The 23,374-nt window shown below is 41.3% G+C and overlaps 1 pseudogene; it reads left to right on the plus strand.

The window, feature by feature from the left end:
* Positions 1–23,374, plus strand: part of LOC132601263 (phosphoglycerate kinase, cytosolic-like) — a 33,429-nt pseudogene that overhangs the window by 1,274 nt on the left and 8,781 nt on the right.

The raw sequence follows: 23,374 nt of genomic DNA on the forward strand, positions 1-23,374 counted from the left end.
AGAGATGGCAATGAAGAAGAGAAGAGTTGAAGTGGGCAGAGATAGTAAGAAAACATAGGTAAAAAACCACCAACATTTACTCTGCCAAGTCACCTCACTACCTTATCCAGTTGAACCAATATAAGAACTGTTTGTATCTTCAAATTCAACATTTACAATGTGCTGGAGCTGGAGTCCTAGGCTTAGCAGCCAATCTTCTGCAACTCAAAAACCACAACATAGGAGATTTAGAGGTACCTCGACAAACAGGTGAATACAAAATCAACTAAATTGGACTTGGGAGAAGTGAAAAGATAAACATTTATGAATTATAAGTAAAAGGATGAATAATGGCGATATATAAGTATAAAAAAACTTCATAAATGCATCTAAGACTTTCAAATATCCTTTCATACAAATTTGAAAAAAATGATAACTTACATAATTAACGATTTGTTCAAGTAACCAGAACTACCAGAGAAACCATTAGAGATTTTTGTCCAGGTAGTTGGTAAAGAGAAACAAAGAATACATGATTTTTTATCAGATTTCATGATGTTCGTCTACTTATTCATTCAACAATAATAACAAAACAACAGTACACTACGTCTAGATTCACTCTAGTATAATATGAAATCTCTAAATGTTAAATCAATGTACCAGGAACACATTAAAAGATATAGATAAGCTTGGTTAGTGTTTAGATATTTACATGGCTGCTCGCACCAGTTAAATAAATGCAACTAAAATATTTATATAAGCTAAAATGATGTATCTAAAAGAATTGGATGTACAACTACTAAATTCTATTAAATTAGTAGGAACTGGTGGAGAAACCAGAACATTTTTTTTTTCTGTTCAACATGTCAAATGGTTTACGGTTGTAAAACTTCTAAGAAGCAGTTCAAAAAAATAATTGCTTTAACACTTGTTGCCAGTCCCATTCACTGATAGTACAAAGCAGTTTTGTATTGTTTCTATATTTTGAGTAGTCTCATTTTGACCCTTTTAATACAATCCTATATTGTAATTGATTCGTTGTCTTTCTTGTTTACTCTCTACCCCCCTTTTTATCTTAATGGAGGACTTCTAATGCATTCTTTTTGGAAAACAATTTTTCAACTATGACATAACTGTGCATTTATCTTTTCACTACTAACAACTAAAATTACCATTTAATACTGAGGCACTAATGTTATCTGTCATTTACACTTCGTGCATTCAAATTTCCTTCTTTATTTCGTGCGCGTTTTCTGTTTGGTGCCTGAACATTCAAGCACACAAAACTTTTGCAGGTCATTTGATATAAACATTCCCGCCTCAACGTAGAAAATTTCAGTATAAAGCAAATTAGATGCTACTACTATATATGAAAGTACCTCTTCATCTTCCAAAAAATCTGATTTTCTTTTCAGGGCTTTCTCGTTCGTGACAAATAATTAATATAGCAAGACTTCTGAGAGATACACCAAATAAAGTTCTTATTAAAAAATAAAGCGAGAAGAAAAAGAAGGGGGGAAACAAATTTTCAAACATCCATGAGTAAATCCGACCAAATTATGAACATCCAAGTAGAAAATCCTACAATAAACTACCAAAAAACAGAATTTCTATCATATACCAACCAAAGTACTGGAAATAAAATACCCAACAAAGAAAAGAATGAATTTTTATCACCACAACCAGTAGAAACACCAGAGAAATTGAAAGCAAATGAGACCTGTGCTTGTTTAAAAAAATGAAAATAATCTCAAGCATAGAGAAGAAAACATGTATGCAGAGGTGCATTCTTATTTAAGAAAACAAACACATAAAGATCGGATATGGGTGACAACTAAAAAATTTACCACATAAGTGCATCTCTCTCATGAATTATATCAAACACATTTCTGATATTTTTAATCAAAGAATGCCTTAAAAAGCACAGGTCTCATTTGCTTTCAATGCCTTAAAAACAGCTTGACGTCACTTGTACCAAAGCTGTCAGAGCTATTGGAAATTAAGGTCTGTGTCCTATTCTGATATCCTTATTGTCATTGTTTCTTCTACGGCTGTCTAAAGAGGCTAGTGTAACTCCAATTGTACACACAGGTCAGAATGGCAAATGATTGCCTTGGTATACCAGTTATCAACTTAGTGAATGAATTACCAGAAGGGGGAGTTCTGCGGCTGGAAAATCTGATATTCCATGAAGGCGAAGAGTTGTACGGTTTCGATGAATTTGCAGAGATGCTGGGGTATCTTGCAGATTTGTTTGTCAATGAAGCTTTTGGAACTGCACACAGACAATATGCTTCCACAACAACAATAACTTCTTATGTGAAACCAAAACCAGCAGTTGCTGGATTCCTCTTTCGAAAGGTATGAATTATGAATTTAGGACTGTGAAATGTAACAAGAAATTTGGTAGGCTGTGCGAAGCATGCACTGAATATTAACTCAACTGTCTAGCACACACTGGTTGATAGCTGGAAACTATGGAAGACAAGGAAATAAGGAAATCAACAAGCAAAGTAAAGATAGAGATTTAGAGTAAAATCCATTTGATTCAATTGAAGACCACTTGCAAGAAGACAAAGACCCAACAATTGTAATACAAAAAGACCTTAATCTATAGGAATGACTCTCAAGAGTATGGAATACTCTTAGAATCGCCTTAGGGAAACAATAACCCAACAAAGGAGTTAATCAACTCTGTCACAAATTCAATGCAAAATCATCTAGGGAAAATAGCTAACACTCGTAGTATTTATACCTAGGTTAGGAGTGCATAATAAAAGGTCCCCAAAGTGGGATAAAAAACCGTAAGGCCGAAATAAGAGAAATCTCCAAAATGTCTCTGCATCAGCCGCGTTCGCGGTACATCTGGTCGCGATCGCGCCGCCCCAAGCTCATGGAGGGTCGTGATCGCTGTGATCACTGCCGCTATCGCCGTGAAGTCCTGGCAGGCAATTTCCTGCGGTTGAACACTTTGTTATTTGGTCCATTTGAGGGTTCAATTGGCTTCCCTCTTGCTTCCCTGCACTCCCTATGGTTTGGAAACCATTGTAGATCTTTGAATGACCCTTGCATGGTTCTTCAAAAGCTTCCATCTTCAAGTAAATGGCTTGGACATCTTTGTCACGCCCCGAACCATGGCCTGGACGTAACACGACACTCGGTGCCTGACTGCATGTGACCGAGCGAACCACATGGCTTGCTGAATCATCATGATACATAACATAAGCGGAATATAACGTGAATGCATGATGAGCCTTTATAAAACATGGTAAGTCATAATACTTAATAAAATACTTGTTTAAACATGAGTGAGCCAAAATAGCTATACGACTCCAAATGTCTGACATGACATAACTGACTTGTCTAGTCTATGAAACCTCTATCATGAGTCTGACTGGAAAACATACTTACTGGGACAAGGCCCCCAGCATACCTTTAGATGCAAAACTAAATAAAGAAATAAAATGTTTAAACCCCGAATGAGATGGGGCTCACCAATAAGCTGGTACGTGTAAATCCTAATGAGCAGAAGCGTCGTCCTGTAAATCCGTACCTGCATCGTGAAATGCAGGCCCCCGGGCAATAAAAGGGGACGTCAGCACATTGAATGTACTGGTATGTAAAGCAACCGAAAGAAACAACATGGGACATGGAATAACATGATAAGAACTGAAACTGAAAACTTGGACATGAACATGAGCATGAGCATGAGTACATATATATATATATAACATGAGTAAAACATGATAAGTAGGGAGAGCATTTCATAAACCGACACATGATATCACCACGTGGATACGTGGAGTCTGGTACCTCGCCGGACCAGCAGAGCCCCTATACCTTGCCAGGGTATAAGGTGGTAACGTGCCTGATGGATCCATTCAGTGTAAAATTAAGGTATCGTCCTAACTAGGCGGAGCAATCCTTGTCCTATGGTGGCTACATAGTTTCAGGCTATCTGAGCCTTTTCGGTAATTCGTGCAACTCCCAAAACATGAACATAATATAGTTGGCTAAGAATCCCATGACTTTCGTGAATTAACTTGTACTTGTCTTGTAATCATGATTTCACGAAATAACTTGTAAACATGGTTTCATGAAATAGCTTGTAAACATGTTCTTGATTTATGAGTAATACAATAGTTCATAATCATATATTTGTAATTGACTTGAAAACATGCTTGTAACTTGCAAAATAAAATCATACAGTTTCATATGAACATAATGAGAACACATGAGTAAGAATTCATGATTCATGGATTAAGCTAGGATTCCTAATATCCGTAATGGAAGATTAGGAATACAATAACGAACATAGATACAAAATTCATGTACATACATACATAATTACGGGCTACCAATATGTTGGGTTTAATGCCCTAGGATTTGAACTTCATAGATTTTACGAAACGGATCATGGGGAAGAACGTAGAGATTTCCACATGTGGATGAAAGTTCTACATACCTTAACTTCCTGCTTTTGAGCGTATCACAATGTCCTCCAATCCCTTCAACTTTAATCTATAGCAATACAGGTCATAGGGATTCTATATTGGCAACCATATCCATGCTTTGTTCATCTAAGCATTTTATCAAACACTTGGTGGGCATGAAGCTCCACAACCCTCATTAATGGTGTTTTCTTCACCAAATCCCCATTCTATTACTTCTAGCTAATTCTACAATCTCAATTAGATGTAATTAACATCATTCTTCATCACCCATATGAATACAACAATCCCAAGTCAACAATCCAACAACTCTAGCATAGTTCATATAATTCTCTTCATCAAACCCAATTATTATTCTTCCAAGAATTCATCAATTCACAACTATAAATGATTAGGGAGTATAAACATTACCTTTTTTGAGTAGTCACCACGAAATCAACATCCCCAAGTTCGATTTTTAGCTTAGAATGACGGCAACAACTTGTACTACACTTTATCCTTCACGAGCCTCGGGATTCAGGGCCTTCAACTTGGTTGATTCTCTACTTTCTCTCTCTAACCCTCCTCTCTCTCTCCCTATCTCTCTAAAATCTGAAAATATGAGGAAATGGGGCTGCTAGGGTTGAGCATTTCCCTTAAATACCAAGGGGAAATGGGTTTGACCCGACTTGAAATCGGGTTGGGACCTTTCTGTCTTAAAACATCCATATCTCCCTATCCCGATGTCACCTGTGGGCCCATGATCTATGGTTGGAAAGGTATTTCAATTATCTACAACTTTCATTCTTTGGGTTTTCCCAAATTCCCAATTTAGGATAGGGTTATGGCCTCTCGAAGTCAGGTGACCCGAAACGTACTTACGGACCAAAATACGCCCCATGTTACGGTCCCGTAACACGAAGGACGGACCGTAACTTGGGACCGTACCTTAGTGAAAATTTCCAGTGAGGTTATGGAAATTTTTGGTGTGTTACGGCTCACTGTTACGTCCCGTAACACGTGTTACGGCCCGTAACGTCCACCATAACACATGCGAAATTTCCAGCGAACAGGCTTCAGTAAAATGGGCATAACTCTTTGCACAGATGTCCGTTTGACCCCCATAATATACCGTTGGAAAGCTATTTCAAAGGGATACAACTTTCATCAAGGAAGTTGTCACAAATTCCCAACGTATTTTCACGAAAGTTGACTCGAAGGCAGACGTATCGAAAACTTAGCCGATTCTATAGGATTTCAAGTGCCTTACTATTAGCCATATTGAGACGATCATATCTCCTTGCTCCGATCTCTGATTGGCTTGGTCCTTATATCGTTAGAAAGGTATTTATACATACTACAACTTCATTGAGGGTACTTTCCCAAATTCCAAACTGATCAAGGAGTTATCGCTGCCCGAAATAGGCCTATCAACCATTTTCGCAAAACGTTCAAACCTTCAGTGTTTCCACTAGAACTCTAATGATATGAGCTTAAACTCAGTTCCAAGTTGCGGGGTGTTACAATATCTCCCCCTTGGGATCATTCGTCCTCGAATGATGAGTCATGGTTAAGAATATGGCTGGACATGGCTTGACTACATGAACGTGAAGGAAACATGACATGAAACATGGAGACTGAACTAACATAACATGGTTATATGGAAACATGAATACTGAGGCATGAACATAGGCACTGGATAGCTGACATGAGCGTGGAACATGAGACATAACATGACATGGGGCATGGAAACTGACATGACATAGTTTCATGAAAACATCAGTGCCCAAACATGAGACATGAATAGCGAATACATGAACTTGAACGTGAAACGTGAGGCATGAATACATAAGGGACATGACATGAATACTAAAGGTATTTACCTTGAAGTCTATCTGCCTGCTCTTCAAACAAGTGAGGATATCTAGATTTCATGTCTTCTTCGGCTTCCCATGTAGCCTCTTCAACCTTCTGGCTCCTCCATAAGACCTTTACTCAGGCTACTTCCTTAGTTCTCAACTTGCGAACTTGACGATCAAGAATGGCTACGGGGATCTCCTCATAAGTCAACCCATCCTTAACTGTTATAGTATCAGTAGAAACAACCAACGATGGTCTCCTACACACTTCCTCAACGTGGACACATGAAATACGGGATGTACAACAGCCATGTCTTGTGGCAACTCAAGTTCATAAGTCACTAGACCGACCTTTCGTAGAATTCTGTAAGGTCCAATATATCTGGGACTTAGCTTCCCTTTCTTGCCAAATCTCATAACACCTTTCATGGGCGAGACTTTAAGGAACACCCAATCATCAACTGAAAATTCTAAATCCCTTCGTCTCACATCTGTATAAGACTTCTGGCGACTCTGAGCTGTTTTCAAACGCTCCTGTATTAACATGACTTTCTCCATAGCTTGATAAACCAAATCTGGTCCTAACAACTCTGCTTCACCTACTTCGAACCAACCAATTGGTGATCTGCACCTTCGCCCGTACAGAGCTTCAAATGGTGCCATCCCAATACTAGCATGATAACTGTTATTATAAAAAAACTCAATGAGAGGTAAGTGATCATCCCAATTACCTTTGAAATCCAAGACGCATGCTCTCAACATATCCTTCAGAGTCTGAATAGTACGCTCTGCCTGGCCATCTGTTTGTGGATGAAAAGCTGTGCTGAGGTTCACCTTGGTACCCAATCCTTTCTGAAAGGATTTCCAGAAGTTCGCTGTAAACTGAGCACCACGATCTGAAATAATGGACACTGGTGTCCCATGCAATCTGACAATCTCATTAACATACAGCTTGGCATAATCTTCTGCTGAATCTGTGGTCTTGACGGGCAAAAAGTGTGCTGACTTAGTAAGCCGGTCAACGATCACCAAAATGGAGTCATGTCTCCTAGATGAACGAGGTAAACCTGATACAAAGTCCATATTGATCATTTCCCATTTCCAGACAGGAATATCAATATTTTGAGCTAAGCCACCAGGCCTCTGGTCTTCGGCTTTCACCTGCTGACAATTCGGGCACTTAGCTACAAAATCTGCCACATCCTTCTTCATATCGTTCCACCAGTAAATCTCCTTGAGATCATGATACACCTTAGTGGAACCTGGGTGAATGGAATACCTGGAATTGTGAGCTTCTGACATGATTCGCTCTCTGAGCCCATCTACATCTGGGACACATAATCTACCTCGGTACCATCATCTCCCCCTTGTTCGAAAGCCGTCGTCTTATGCTTGTGAATCCCCTATTTCAGCTGCAACAAGTAGGGATCATTAAACTATTTCTCCTTGACCTCCACAACTAAAGAGGAAAGAGCTCTATTCTGAACAACCACACCACCATCCTCGGAGTCCAAAAGTCGAACTCCAAGATTGGCCAAACGGTGAACTTCATTTGTCATAACTCTCTTACCTACATCCACGTGGGATAAACTGTTACACCCCGGAAATTTTCCGTTAGCATGTGCAAAATAGGCTAATAAGGATAAAATATGTGTGTGGCATTTTGAAGGCAAGTAATAAGGTCCCGTAGATTGGTATCGAGGAGTTGAACAACTTTTACGAAGGTTCCATAAGGATCGGAAATGAAACCAAGTCAAGAAAATAAGCTTCAGTGGACTGGGAGTATACGGTCCATTATACGGACCGTAAAAGTGTTTTATGGTCCATTATACGGACCGTAGAAGTGTCACAGAAGAGGCTGGCTGAAGTGTGAGTTCTACGGTGTACTATACGGACCCTATAACGGTTTGACGGTCCGTAAAATGAATCGTCAAAGTGTCACAGAATGAGGTTGAAAGAAGGTCGATTTTACGGTGAATTATATGGACCGTATAACGATTATACGGCCCGTCAAATGGATCGTCAAATGGTTACAGAAAGGGGTGATCTCTGGGTCCATTTTACGGCCAGTTATACGGACCGTATAAATTTATACGGACCGTATAACGAACCGTATAATGACATCGGGACTGAAGTTGAATTTTATAAAATATGATCCAAGTCTCATTTTCTTCATTCCCACTTTCTACTACACGATCCTCTCTCTCTCTAGAATATTCTACACTCTCCCAAACCAAGAACACAAGTAGAAATCTAAGATCAAATTCATCAATTCACCATAACCTAGTGCAAGAACACATCAAAAGGGATTATTTGAGTCAAGAAATTCCTAGAAGGAGGACCTAGGGTTTTGTTGGAGTGAAGCATTTCAACTCAAGGGTTGTTCAATCACCATCCAAGGTATGTTTCATGACCTTATTAAGTTATTTAAGTGTTAGAAACATAGGAAAAGCTTGAATTGTAGGAAGACATAGAAAAATGGGTGAATAGTGCCACCATTGAGTGATGATGGAATTGAATCATATAAGTTGAAGTGTTAAGGTTATGAATATGCTAGAAATGATGATTTTACCATGAAATAAGTATTAAAGGTGTGAAAACACGATGATAAGCTAGGTAGGAAATTATGGAAAAGTTGGAGGAAAATGGTGAAATGTGATGAGTCGATATGAATGATGGTTGTTGGTGGTAATGTTGTGGGTATTATTGTGAATGTTGGGAATTGATATAGACGATGGGAAAAGTAGAATAAACAAAGGAAGTGCTGCCCAATTTTCTTTAGAAAATAGCGACGCGTTCTTATAGTCCACTAACTAACGATAAATCGAATTCCCTTATGAAGGTAACGACGCGATATTGCAGAAGAGCAAGTGAACGGTATTCTAGCTAAGCGACCAAGGTATGTGAGGCTAGTCCCTTTCTTCAAATGGCATGAATCCCATAGCATAAAATCCCCTTCTTTCCATGAGCTAATAGATATGATATGATAATGCTAAAGCGATGATTATGTCCTCATTGTCTACACTCACCTCATGTACTAATTCCTTCGAGGTGAGGCAGAATGTCAGAAATTGCTCCATAAAGAGATCGGGGGATCACGACCTTACGTCACCCCGGTAGAGTACAAATGATCATGAGCTCACACATGTATTATGATAAGATAAACATGTTTTTAAAAGTATATGATGATAAGTATTTTATATTAAGCATGTCATGATTGCATTTACACCGCGCCTAGTTGGCCGGGCAGACACCGCTTCGGCGGGCGGCTACACGGATACACCATGACCCTCTCGGGCATGGGCAGACACCACTAGTGGGCGGCATGAGATGGTACCCCGGACGCGGGAGGCCTGGACGCGGGCTTATATTATTGGTGATCACACCGTTCCGACATGGACGGGCAGCTTGCATGATATGTATACATGATATGATAAAGAGTATGAGTAAGACAGCATGCATCATCCTTCCTATGATTATGATTCAGCTTCACATGTTCACTTTGATGTTCATTAGGTTGTTATTGTTTCTCTCTTCATTATTTATGCCTCTCATACTCAGTACAATGTTCGTACTGACGTCCTTTTCTTTGGACGCTGTGTTAATGCCCACAGGTAGACAGGGAGACGAGCTAGATCTAGAGCCATAGGGGCAGGCAGCTGTTGAGAGCACTCCATTGTTCGGAGGTGCTTGTGATTTCTTTTATGTATACGTACATATATATATATATATATATATATATATATATATATATATATATATATATATCCATTTTGGGGCATGACGGAGTCTTGTTCCGTCCATTGTATAGCACGTCAGTAGAGGCTCGTAGATACGCAGTGTGGGTTAGATGGTTCCACAAAATATTACTATATGTATATACTATTTTGATAGCCGTATGGCAAATGTATGTAAATCAAGTATGTTTCTTGTAAAGTATGATTTTCACATGTTTCGTCTATAAATTCTGAAAGATGTATTTAATGAGTAATTGAGTATTAAGAAGAGCGGTGCTCGGTGGTTAGCCCCGGGTACCCGTCGCGGCCCCTAGCCGGGTCGTGACAAAAGTGGTATTAGAGCAGTTCAGTCCTAGGAAGTGTCTACGAGCCGTGTCCAGTAGAGTCTTGTTTATGGTGTGTAGCGCGCCGCATCAATAAACAAGAGGCTACAGGGCATTTAGGAAAATGACCATCTTTCTTTTCAGAGATCGTGCGATAGAGCCGTGTGTAGGATTTTATTCTCTTCTAAAAGTGCGTTATGATTTCAGAATGCCGCCAAAGGGGAAAGCTACAGCTGCCCAGAAGGGCAAAGCTACGACACAGAAACGAGTAGAAAGAGAGCCTCCGGCGAATGTGGAAGAGGGTGAATCCCCAAATGAGGCATTGCCTAATGTAGAAGGGCAAGGAGGAGCCTCGGCTCCGTTTCCTCCACCAGTTGCTTCGGGTCAACAAGTGACCGAGGCCATACACTTATTGACTCAGTTGGTTGCCGCCCAGGCACAACGACAAAGTGCTGGCCCGAGTGATTGTTCAGCTAGTACAAAAGCCCGTGATTTCATGACTCTAAATTCCCTGGAGTTCTTTGGGTCTAAGCCGGATGAAGACCAGCAAAACTTCATTGATGATATGTTGAGAACCCTAAAGATTATTAATGCTTCCGAGACAGAATCCGTAGAGTTGGCTTCTTATAGACTCCATGATGTGGCGGTGCTATGGTATAACAACTGGATGGCATCAAGGGGAGAAAATGCACCCCCTCCGGTTTGGCAAGAATTTGCGGATGCTTTTGTTCGTCATTACTTGCCACCCGAGACTCGCCGAGCTAGAGTGGACAGGTTCCTGAATTTGAAACAAGGGAACATGAGTGCCCGAGAGTATAGTATGCAATTCAATTCTCTGGCAAGGTATGCTCCGAGTATAGTAGCCGATATGGGCGATCGTGTGCACAGATTCGTGAGTGGTTTGGGGCCACATTTGTTCAGAGAATGCTTGACGGCCTCTTTGCAAGATGGAATGGATATTTCCCGAATACAGGCCCATGCACCGAATCTTGAGGAACGACGACAATTACAGAGAAGTGATTATGACAGTGACAGGAGACAAGGAAAAAGGGCTAGATCGATGGGAGCAAGTAGCGAATATAGAGGGGGGTCGAGGAAGATGCATTCTAGGCACTCAGGTCAGTCAGCGACCAGTGCCCCTTCTAGGTTCCCAGATAGGAGGGTTGATCGTTCTTTTCAGCCAGGACAGGGCCAGAGTTCGAGAGCCTCAGATTCCCAGTTCAGGGGAGATTTCAGTCAGCGGAGACCTCCAGTACCGCGGTGCAGTCAGTGCGGTAAATTGCATTCCGGGCAGTGTCGTCAGGGTTCAGATGCATGTTACGCCTGCGGGCAGGTTGGTCACCTTATGAGAGATTGTCCTTCCGCGAGAGGCAGAGCGGGGACTCAGCCCACAGGTTCAGCAGTGGGTTCTTCTTCAGCACGCCCGACATCACAGACTTCTCAGACTACAGCAGGTAGAGGCAGAGGTAGAGGGGGAGTATCCACTTCAGGTGCTGTTCAGCCCCGCGTATATGCTTTAGCCGGGCGACAGGATCTTGAGTCCTCCCCAAATGTTGTCACAGGTACATTGACTATATTTTCCCGTGACGTGTATGCCTTGATTGATCCAGGCTCTACTTTCTCTTATATTACTCCGTATGTTGCTGGTTGCATTGGGGCGAGGCCTGAGTCAATTAAGCCCTTTGAGGTACTTACTCCGATTGGTGAACCTGTGATAGCAAAACAAGTATACAAAAATTGTGTCGTTGTTATGTGTGACCGCCAGACTAGAGCCGATTTGATTGAGTTAGAAATGGTCGATTTCGATGTAATTATGGGTATGGACTGGTTGGCGTCATGCTATGCTAATGCTGATTGCCGGACGAAAGTGGTCCGATTCCAATTTCCGGGAGAACCCGTACTTGAATGGAAAGGTAACACTGCATCCCCAAAGGGTAGGTTTATTTCCTACCTTAAGGCGAGGACGATGATAGCAAAGGGTTACATTTCTCATCTAGTTCGAGTTCATGATATCGAGGCAGAGCCGCCAACTTTTCAAACAATTCCGGTGGTAAACGAATTTCCAGACGTATTCCCAGATGAACTCCCAGGTCTTCCTCCAGAAAGGGAGATTGATTTCGCTATCGATGTATTACCTGACACCGAGCCTATTTCTATTCCTCCGTACCGAATGGCACCAGCAGAGTTGAAGGAATTAAAGGTACAGTTGAAGGATCTACTCGAGAAAGGGTTTATAAGGCCTAGTTCATCGCCATGGGGAGCACCAGTCTTGTTCGTAAAGAAGAAAGATGGATCTCTGCGAATGTGTATCGACTACAGGAAATTGAATAAGGTGACAGTAAAGAATAGATACCCTCTTCCCAGAATTGATGATTTGTTTGATCAATTGCAAGGCGCTAAATAGTTCTCCAAGATAGATTTGCGATCGGGTTATCATCAGGTGAGAATCAGGGAAGCAGATATCCCCAAGACTGCCTTCAGGACGAGATATGGCCATTATGAGTTCCGAGTAATGTCGTTCGGGTTAACGAATGCCCCGGCAGTGTTCATGAACTTGATGAATAATGTGTTCAGACCATTTTTGGATCTCTTCGTGATAGTATTCATCGATGACATCTTGGTATATTCTCGCACAGAATCAGAACATGCAGATCATTTAAGGATTATCCTTGGCGTTCTCCGAGCCCGAGAATTATATGCAAAGTTCTCAAAGTGCGAGTTTTGGCTTAAATCTGTGGCATTTTTAGGCCATATTATTTCAGGTGATGGCATCCGAGTCGACACTCAGAAAATTGAGGCTGTGAAGACTTGGCCAAGGCCTACGACACCGACAGAAGTTCGTAGTTTCCTGGGTTTGGCAGGATACTATAGGAGATTCGTAGAGGGGTTTTCCTCTATTTCAGCTCCCTTGACGAAGTTAACTCAAAAGTCGGCAAAATTTCAATGGAACGACGCTTGTGAGCGCAGTTTCCAAGAATTGAAAGGCAGGTTGACTTCCGCCCCAGTGTTAACACTTCCCGAAGGACCAGATGGCTATGTGGTATATTGTGATGCTTCCGGCCTGGGATTAGGATGTGTATTAATGCAGCATGGCAAAGTTATTGCATATGCCTCGAGACAACTGCGTAAACATGAACAGAATTACCCAACTCATGATCTTGAATTGGCTGCAGTCATTCATGCTTTGAAAATATGGAGGCATTATTTGTATGGAGTGCACGTCGATATATATACAGATCACAAGAGTCTCCAACACATCTTTAAGCAGAAGGAGTTGAATCTGTGACAAACACGGTGGTTAGAATTGTTGAAGGACTATGATGTAAATATCCTGTACCACCCTGGAAAAGCAAATGTGGTAACCGACGCCCTTAGCCGTCGATCGATGGGTAGTTTATGTGGAATTCCCTCAGACAAGGAAGAAATGGTCCGTGAGCTTTATCGATTAGCCAAACTTGGAGTGCGTGCAATTGATTCGAGTAAAGCAAGTATCAGCATTAATGACCCCACAGTTTCATCTTTAAATGCAGAAGTGAAGGAACGATAATATGAAGATTCTCAACTAAGCCGTTACCGAGACCTATCTTGTGAGAAGGAAAAGTCTCCATTTGAAGTTTCCATGGATGGAGTTCTACGATATCAAGGCAGGCTATGTGTGCCGGATGTGGCAAATTTGTGCCAACGGATCTTAGAGGAAGCACATCATTCCCGGTATTCTATCCATCCAGGTGCAACTAAGATGTATCATGACCTCAAACTAATATACTGGTGGGATGGCATGAAGAGGGATGTAGCAGAATTTGTAGCGCAATGCCCAAATTGCCAGCAGGTAAAAGCAGAACATCAGAAGCCAGGAGGGTTGTTACAAGCCATGGAAATCCCTATGTGGAAATGGGAAACCATCAATATGGATTTTGTTGTAGGATTACCCCGTTCACGAGGGAAGTATGATTCTATATGGGTGATCGTGGACAGGCTCACGAAATCAGCTCATTTCCTCCCAGTCAGAACTACGTACTCGGCGGAAGATTATGCCCGGTTATATCTAAAGGAAATTGTGCGACTCCATGGAATTCCTTTAGCCATTATTACGGACAGAGGGGCACAGTTCACAGCCAAGTTTTGGAAGTCGTTTCAAGAGGGTCTAGGTACCCAAGTCAAATTTAGTACGGCATTTCACCCACAGACCGATGGGCAGGCCGAGCGTACTATTCAGACCCTGGAAGATATTCTACGAGCATGTGTGCTGGATTATGGTGGTAGTTGGGATGAGCATCTACCCCTCATTGAGTTTGCTTACAACAATATCTACCATTCCCGTATTCAAATGGCTCCATATGAAGCTTTGTACGGAAGAAAATGCAGATCTCCAGTTGGCTGGTTGAAATAGGAGAATCACAATTAATAGGTCCCGACCTGATTCAACAAGCGGTCGAAAAAGTCAAGATTATTCGGGATCGATTGCTAACAGCCCAAAGTCGCCAAAAGTCTTATGCAGACAATTGCCGACGAGACCTGGAATTTCAAATTGGTGATTGGGTGTTTTTGAAAGTGTCGCCGATGAAGGGAGTGATGAGATTTGGCAAGAAAGGGAAACTAAGTCCCAGGTATATCGGACCCTATGAAATCGTTCGTAAAGTGGGTCAAGTAGCTTATGAATTGAAATTGCCTTCGGAGCTTGAATCAGTTCATCCAGTATTTCATGTTTCGATGCTCGGCAAGTGTATTGGGGACCCACAAGGATTGTTCCGGTATAAGATGTGCAAGTGACAGAAAATCTAACATACGAAGAGGTACATGTTGCTATTCTAGACAGACAAGTGAGAAGGCTTCGGAACAAAGAGGTAGTATCAGTCAAAGTTCTATGGCGGAACAATAATCGAGAAGAAATGACTTGGGAAGCGGAAGAAAAGATGAAGTCCAAGTACCCCCAATTGTTTCAAATCCCAGAAGAGACTAGACATGAAGCGACGGCGAATTGAGGTATGTACGCTTTATTTCTATGATTTTGGTCGTGTGTGACCATAGATGTATTAATATTGTAATATAGCTATGTGCGGAAATGATATTATGGGTTGCTGTGACAGGTTAATAGTGCCACATTACAGAGGAAACTCTGGCGAAATTTCTGTAGAATCTCGAGTGTTTAACATTCGAGGACGAATGTTCCAAAAGGGGGGAAGAATGTTACACCCCGAAAATTTTCCGTTAGCATGTGCAAAATAGGCTAATAAGGATAAAATATGTGTGTGGCATTTTGAAGGCAAGTAATAAGGTCCCGTAGATTGGTATCGAGGAGTTGAACAACTTTTACGAAGGTTCCATAAGGATCGGAAATGAAACCAAGTCAAGAAAATAAGCTTCAGTGGACTGGGAGTATACGGTCCATTATACGGACCGTAAAATTGTTTTACGGTCCATTATACGGACCGTAAAAGTGTCACAGAAGAGGCTGGCTGAAGTGTGAGTTTTACGGTGTACTATACGGACCGTATAACGGTTTGACGGTCCGTAAAATGAATCGTCAAAGTGTCACAGAATGAGGTTGAAAGAAGGTCGATTTTACGGTGAATTATACGGACCGTATAACGATTATACGGCCCGTCAAATGGATCGTCAAATGGTTACAGAAAGGGGTGATCTCTGGGTCCATTTTACGGCCAGTTATACGGACCGTATAAATTTATACGGACCGTATAACGAACCGTATAATGACATCGGGACTGAAGTTGAATTTTATAAAATATGATCCAAGTCTCATTTTCTTCATTCCCACTTTCTACTACACGATCCTCTCTCTCTCTAGAATATTCTACACTCTCCCAAACCAAGAACACAAGTAGAAATCTAAGATCAAATTCATCAATTCACCATAACCTAGTGCAAGAACACATCAAAAGGGATTATTTGAGTCAAGAAATTCCTAGAAGGAGGACCTAGGGTTTTGTTGGAGTGAAGCATTTCAACTCAAGGGTTGTTCAATCACCATCCAAGGTATGTTTCATGACCTTATTAAGTTATTTAAGTGTTAGAAACATAGGAAAAGCTTGAATTGTAGGAAGACATAGAAAAATAGGTGAATAGTGCCACCATTGAGTGATGATGGAATTGAATCATATAAGTTGAAGTGTTAAGGTTATGAATATGCTAGAAATTATGATTTTACCATGAAATAAGTATTAAAGGTGTGAAAACACGATGATAAGCTAGGTAGGAAATTATGGAAAAGTTGGAGGAAAATGGTGAAATGTGATGAGTCGATATGAATGATGGTTGTTGGTGGTAATGTTGTGGGTATTATTGTGAATGTTGGGAATTGATATAGAAGATGGGAAAAGTAGAATAAACAAAGGAAGTGCTGCCCAATTTTCTTTAGAAAATAGCGACGCGTTCTTATAGTCCACTAACTAACGATAAATCGAATTCCCTTATGAAGGTAACGACGCGATATTGTAGAAGAGCAAGTGAACGGTATTCTAGCTAAGCGACCAAGGTATGCGAGGCTAGTCCCTTTCTTCAAATGGCATGAATCCCATAACATAAAATCCCCTTCTTTCCATGAGCTAATAGATATGATATGATAATGCTAAAGCGATGATTATGTCCTCATTGTCTACACTCACCTCATGTACTAATTCCTTCGAGGTGAGGCAGAATGTCAGAAATTGCTCCATAAAGAGATCGGGGGATCACGACCTTACGTCACCCCGGTAGAGTACAAATGATCATGAGCTCACACATGTATTATGATAAGATAAGCATGTTTTTAAAAGTATATGATGATAAGTATTTTATGTTAAGCATGTCATGATTGCATTTACACCGCGCCTAGTTGGCCGGGCAGACACCGCTTCGGCGGGCGGCTACACGGATACACCATGACCCTCTCGGGCATGGGCAGACACCACTAGTGGGCGGCATGAGATGGTACCCCGGACGCGGGAGGCCTGGACGCGGGCTTATATTATTGGTGATCACACCGTTCCGACATGGACGGGCAGCTTGCATGATATGTATACATGATATGATAAAGAGTATGAGTAAGACAGCATGCATCATCCTTCCTATGATTATGATTCAGCTTCACATGTTCACTTTGATGTTAATTAGGTTGTTATTGTTTCTCTCTTCATTATTTATGCCTCTCATACTCAGTACAATGTTCGTACTGACGTCCTTTTCTTTGGACGCTGTGTTCATGCCCACAGGTAGACAGGGAGACGAGCTAGATCCAGAGCCATAGGGGCAGGCAGCTGTTGAGAGCACTCCATTGTTCGGAGGTGCTTGTGATTTCTTTTGTGTATACGTACATATATATATATATATATATCCATTTTGGGGCATGACGGAGTCTTGTTCCGTCCATTGTATAGCACGTTAGTAGAGGCTCGTAGATGCGCAGTGTGGGTTAGATGGTTCCACAAAATATTACTATATGTATATACTATTTTGATAGCCGTATGGCAAATGTATGTAAATCAAGTATGTTTCTTGTAAAGTATGATTTTCACATGTTTCGTCTATAAATTCTGAAAGATGTATTTAATGAGTAATTGAGTATTAAGAAGAGCGGTGCTCGGTGGTTAGCCCCGGGTACCCGTCACGGCCCCTAGCCGGGTCGTGACATAAACTTCCCATGGAACGCCGACTAAGAGCATCAACTACAACATTCGCTTTCCCCGAATGATAGAGAATATCCACATCATAATCCTTAAGCAATTCGAGCCATCTCCCCTGTCTAAGATTTAGCTCCCTTTGCTTGAAGATATACTGCAAGATTTTATGATCTGTGAAAATATCAACGTGCACTCCATACAAATAATGACGCCATATCTTAAGTGCAAAAACTACAGCTGCCAACTCTAAGTCATGAGTCGGATAATTCTTTTCGTGAACCTTGAGCTGGCGAGATGCATAAGCTACAACCTTACCATGCTGCATCAAGACACATCCGAGACCAACTCCCAAAGCATCACAATAAACCACGAACCCTTCAGTTCCCTCTGGCAAAGTCAAAACTGGAGCAGAAGTCAATCTCTTCTTCAACTCTTCAAAGCTTCGCTCACAAGCATCTGACCATTGGAACTTAACTTTCTTCTGAGTCAACTTAGTCAACGGAGCAGAATAGAAGAAAATCATTCTACGAAGCGTCGATAATAGCCTGCCAGACCTAAGAAACTTCTTATATCAGAAACTAAGGTGGGTCTGGGCCAACTCCTCACGACATCAATTTTCTGAGAATCAACTTTAACACCTTCACCTAAGATCACGTGGCCTAAGAATGCCACTGATTTAAGCCAAAACTCACACTTTGAGAATTTTGCAAAAATCTTGCGATCTTTAAGAGTTTGCAACACTATTTTGAGATGTTCTGCATGATCGGCCTCATTACGGGAATACACCAAAATATCATCAATGAAGACAATGACGAATAAGTCGAGATAAGGCTTGAAGACCCTGTTCATAAGATCCATGAAAGCAGCTGGCGCATTTGTCAACCCAAAAGACAAAACAAGAAATTCAAAATGGCCATAACGGGTCCTGAAAGCTGTCTTCGGAATATCAACTTCCTTAAACTTCAACTGATGATAGCTTGTTCTGAGGTCAATCTTGGAATAACATTAGGCGCCCTGCAGCTGGTCAAATAAGTCATCTATTCTAGGAAGAGGGTACCTGTTCTTAATGGTGACCTTGTTCAGCTGACGGCAGTCTATACACATACGTAAGGAACCATCCTTCTTTCGGACAAATAAGACTGGTGCACCCCAAGGAGAAACACTGGGCCTAATAAACCCCTTATCAAGTAGATCTTTCAACTGGGCTTTTAACTCTTTTAACTCTGCTGGAGCCATTCTGTATGGCGGAATAGATATCGGCTGAGTATCGGGAAGTAAATCAATTCCAAACTCAATCTCCCTGTCAGGAGGGACTCCTGGAAGATCTTCGGGAAAGACCTCTGGAAATTCATTTACAACTGGTACGGACTGGAGAGTTTGAGTCTGGGCATCTGAATCCTTGACTCGAACTAGGTGATAGATATAACCCTTGGAAATCATTTTTCTGGCTTTTAGGTAAGAAATGAATCTACCCTTGGGTACTACTGAATTACCCTCCCATTCTATGACTGGCTCATTAGGAAACTCGAATCTTATCACTTTAGTTCTACAACATACTGTGGCATAACATGAAGCTAACCAATCCATACCCATGATCACATCAAAGTCTACCATTTCTAATTCCGCTAAATCAGCTATGGTTCTGCGGTGATAGACTAAAACTGGGCAACCCCTATACATACGTCTAACTATGACTGATTCCCCAACTGGGGTGGACACCTCAAAGGGTTCATACAATTTTTCAAGTTCAAACCCAAATTTCTTAGCAACAAATGGGGTTACATAAGATAAAGTGGATCCTGGGTCAATAAGGGCATATACGTCGAAAGTGAAAACTGTTAGTGTACCTGTAACAACATCTACACGAGTTTCTGTATCCCGACGGCCTGTCAATGCATACAAATAGTTTCGCCCAGCGCTTGTGTTTCCAGACCTAGCTGAATTGTTCCCCTACTGGGCCTGATTATTACGAGGGACTGCTGAATTAATGGATTGTGTCACATTACCTCCAGTACCCTGTCTGGCTGATGGACAATCTTTCTGAAAATGGCCCTTCTGACCACATCTAAAACAGGCATCAGTGCCCACACGACAATCACCTGAGTGTCTCTTATTACATTTGCTGCATATCGGATGAGTATAAGTCGACTGTCCCACACTAGCCTGAGAGTAAGAATTTGATGGCCTGAAATTCTGCTTTTAATCATTACGGAACTTAGGAAGTGGGGCACTTGCTGTGGACGGAGCAGGTCCTGCTGACCTGTTCTTAAAGAATTTCCTATTACCATTCCTGCTGAACTGTCTGGTAGACTTGACTCTCTTGTTGAACTCCTTGTCTTTCTCTTTCTGCAAGGCTTCCTCCTCCTTTAGCCTTGTCTCATTCCCTGGCACGAAAGCAACCATCTTGGAGATAGTCATTGCCCCATTCTGTGTAACAATATTGGCTCCACCATACAAATGGGAATCGAGACCTCCAACGAATCTTCTCACTCTTGCCCTCATATCGGGTAACATGTGTGGAGCATGCTTAGCCAGACTAACGAACTCTAAATAGTAATCTTGAACTGACCTTCCATTTTGTTTGAGCTTCAGGAATTGTTCAGCCTTAGCCTCTCTGACCTCTATTGGCATAAAGTGGTCTAGGAATGCACTAGTAAATTCATCCCATGTAGCATCAGGCACATTCTCACCTCGGGATAATTCCCAAGATTCATACCAAGTGTTAGCAATGCCCTGTAGCTAATGAGCTCCAAAAGTAGCTGCTTCGGTTTCTGTAACTGTCATAATCCTGAAGATCTTTTGGAGAGCATCAATGTAGTCCTGAGGGTCCTCATCTTTCTTTGTCCCCGTAAAGACTGGGGGATTCATTCTGAGAAAATCCTTCGTCTTAGAAGACTCTCCATTACCTCCTGAACTTGACCCAGATTCCTGACGTTGGGACTGAGCTGCTACCAGTTGTGTGAGCATATTGATAGCATTCCTAACATCCCCATCTGAAGCACTAGGAGGTGTAATGGTAGGGGCGGCTGGAGCTGTTGCCTGAGTCGAAACGGTATCTTCGTGAGCTACTTCTGCGGCAGCCCTTTGGCTGGTGGCTGTGGTTTTCTTCTTGTACTTTCTTTTATAAGGCATTTTCTGAAAACAGGTACACACACGAATTAGGAAGCCATCCTAAAAATACTGCTCTAACTGCACGATCTAGAATATGAAAGAAGTGAGACAATCCTGAATGTCTTGGTGGTCAACTGTTTATATGTGTGGGGCCCTCACACATATAAAAGAGACCCCACTGGACACGGTTTCATAGACTCCCTAAATATCCTTGAACCTAGGCTCTGATACCAAGCTTTGTCACGCCCCGAACCATGGCCTGGACGTAACACGACACTCGGTGCCTGACTGCATGTGACCGAGCGAACCACATGGCTTGCTGAATCATCATGATACATAACATAAGCGGAATATAACGTGAATGCATGATGAGCATTTATAAAACATGGTAAGTCATAATACTTAATAAAATACTTGTTTAAACATGAGTGAGCCAAAATGGCTATACGACTCCAAATGTCTGACATGACATAACTGACTTGTCTAGTCTATGAAACCTCTATCATGAGTCTGACTGGAAAACATATTTACTGGGACAAGGCGCCCAGCATACCTTTAGATGCAAAACTAAATAAAGAAATAAAATGTCTAAACCCCGAATGAGATGGGGCTCACCAATAAGCTGGTACGTGCAAATCCTAATGAGCAGAAGCGTCGTCCTGTAAATCCGTACCTGCATCGTGAAATGCAGGCCCCCGGGCAATAAAAGGGGACGTCAGCACATTGAATGTACTGGTATGTAAAGCAACCGAAAGAAACAACATGGGACATGGAATAACATGATAAGAACTGAAACTGAAAACTTGGACATGAACATGAGCATGAGCATGAGTACATATATATATATATAACATGAGTAAAACATGATAAGTAGGGAGAGTATTTCATAAACCGACACATGATATCACCACGTGGATACGTGGAGTCTGGTACCTCGCCGGACCAGCAGAGCCCCTATACCTTGCCAGGGTATAAGGTGGTAACGTGCCTGATGAATCCATTCACTGTAAAATTAAGGCATCGTCCTAACTGGGCGGAGCGATCCTTGTCCTATGGTGGCTACATAGTTTCAGGCTATCTGAGCTTTTTCGGTAATTCGTGCAACTCCCAAAACATGAACATAATATAGTTGGCTAAGAAGCCCATGACTTTCATCAATTAACTTGTACTTGTCTTGTAATCATGATTTCACGAATTAACTTGTAAACATGGTTTCATGAAATAGCTTGTAAACATGTTCTTGATTTATGAGTAATACAATAGTTCATAATCATATATTTGTAATTGACTTGAAAACATGCTTGTAACTTGCAAAATAAAATCATACAGTTTCATATGAACATAATGAGAACACATGAGGAAGAATTCATGATTCATGGATTAAGCTAGGATTCCTAATATCCGTAATGGAAGATTAGGAATACAATAACGAACATAGATACAAAATTCATGTACATACATACATAATTACGGGCTACCAATATGTTGGGTTTAATGCCCTAGGATTTGAACTTCATAGATTTTACGAAATGGATCATGGGGAAGAATGTAGAGATTCCCACATGTGGATGGAAGTTCTACATACCTTAACTTCCTGCTTTTGAGCGTATCACAATGTCCTCCAATCCCTTCAACTTTAATCTATAGCAATACAGGTCATAGGGATTCTATATTGGCAACAATATCCATGCTTTGTTCATCTAAGCATTTTATCAAACACTTGGTGGGCATGAAGCTCCACAACCCTCATTAATGGTGTTTTCTTCACCAAATCCCCATTCTATTACTTCTAGCTAATTCTACAATCTCAATTAGATGTAATTAACATCATTCTTCATCACCCCATATGAATACAACAATCCCAAGTCAACAATCCAACAACTCTAGCATAGTTCATATAATTCTTTTCATCAAACCCAATTATTATTCTTCCAAGAATTCATCAATTCACAACTATAAATGATTAGGGAGTAGAAACATTACCTTTTATGAGTAGTCACCACGAAATCAACATCACCAAGTTCGATTTTTAGCTTAGAATGACGGCAACAACTTGTACTACACTTTATCCTTCACGAGCCTCGGGATTCAGGGCCTTCAACTTGGTTGATTCTCTACTTTCTCTCTCTAACCCTCCTCTCTCTCTTCCTCTCTCTCTAAAATCAGAAAATATGAGGAAATGGGGCTGCTAGGGTTGAGCATTTCCCTTAAATACCAAGGGGAAATGGGTTTGACCCGACTTGAAATCGGGTTGGGACCTTTCTGTCTTAAAACATCCATATCTCCCTATGCCAATGTCACCTGTGGGCCCACGACCTA

Source organism: Lycium barbarum, chromosome 7 (genome assembly GCF_019175385.1).
Source record: "Lycium barbarum isolate Lr01 chromosome 7, ASM1917538v2, whole genome shotgun sequence".
NCBI classification, from domain to species: domain Eukaryota; kingdom Viridiplantae; phylum Streptophyta; class Magnoliopsida; order Solanales; family Solanaceae; genus Lycium; species Lycium barbarum.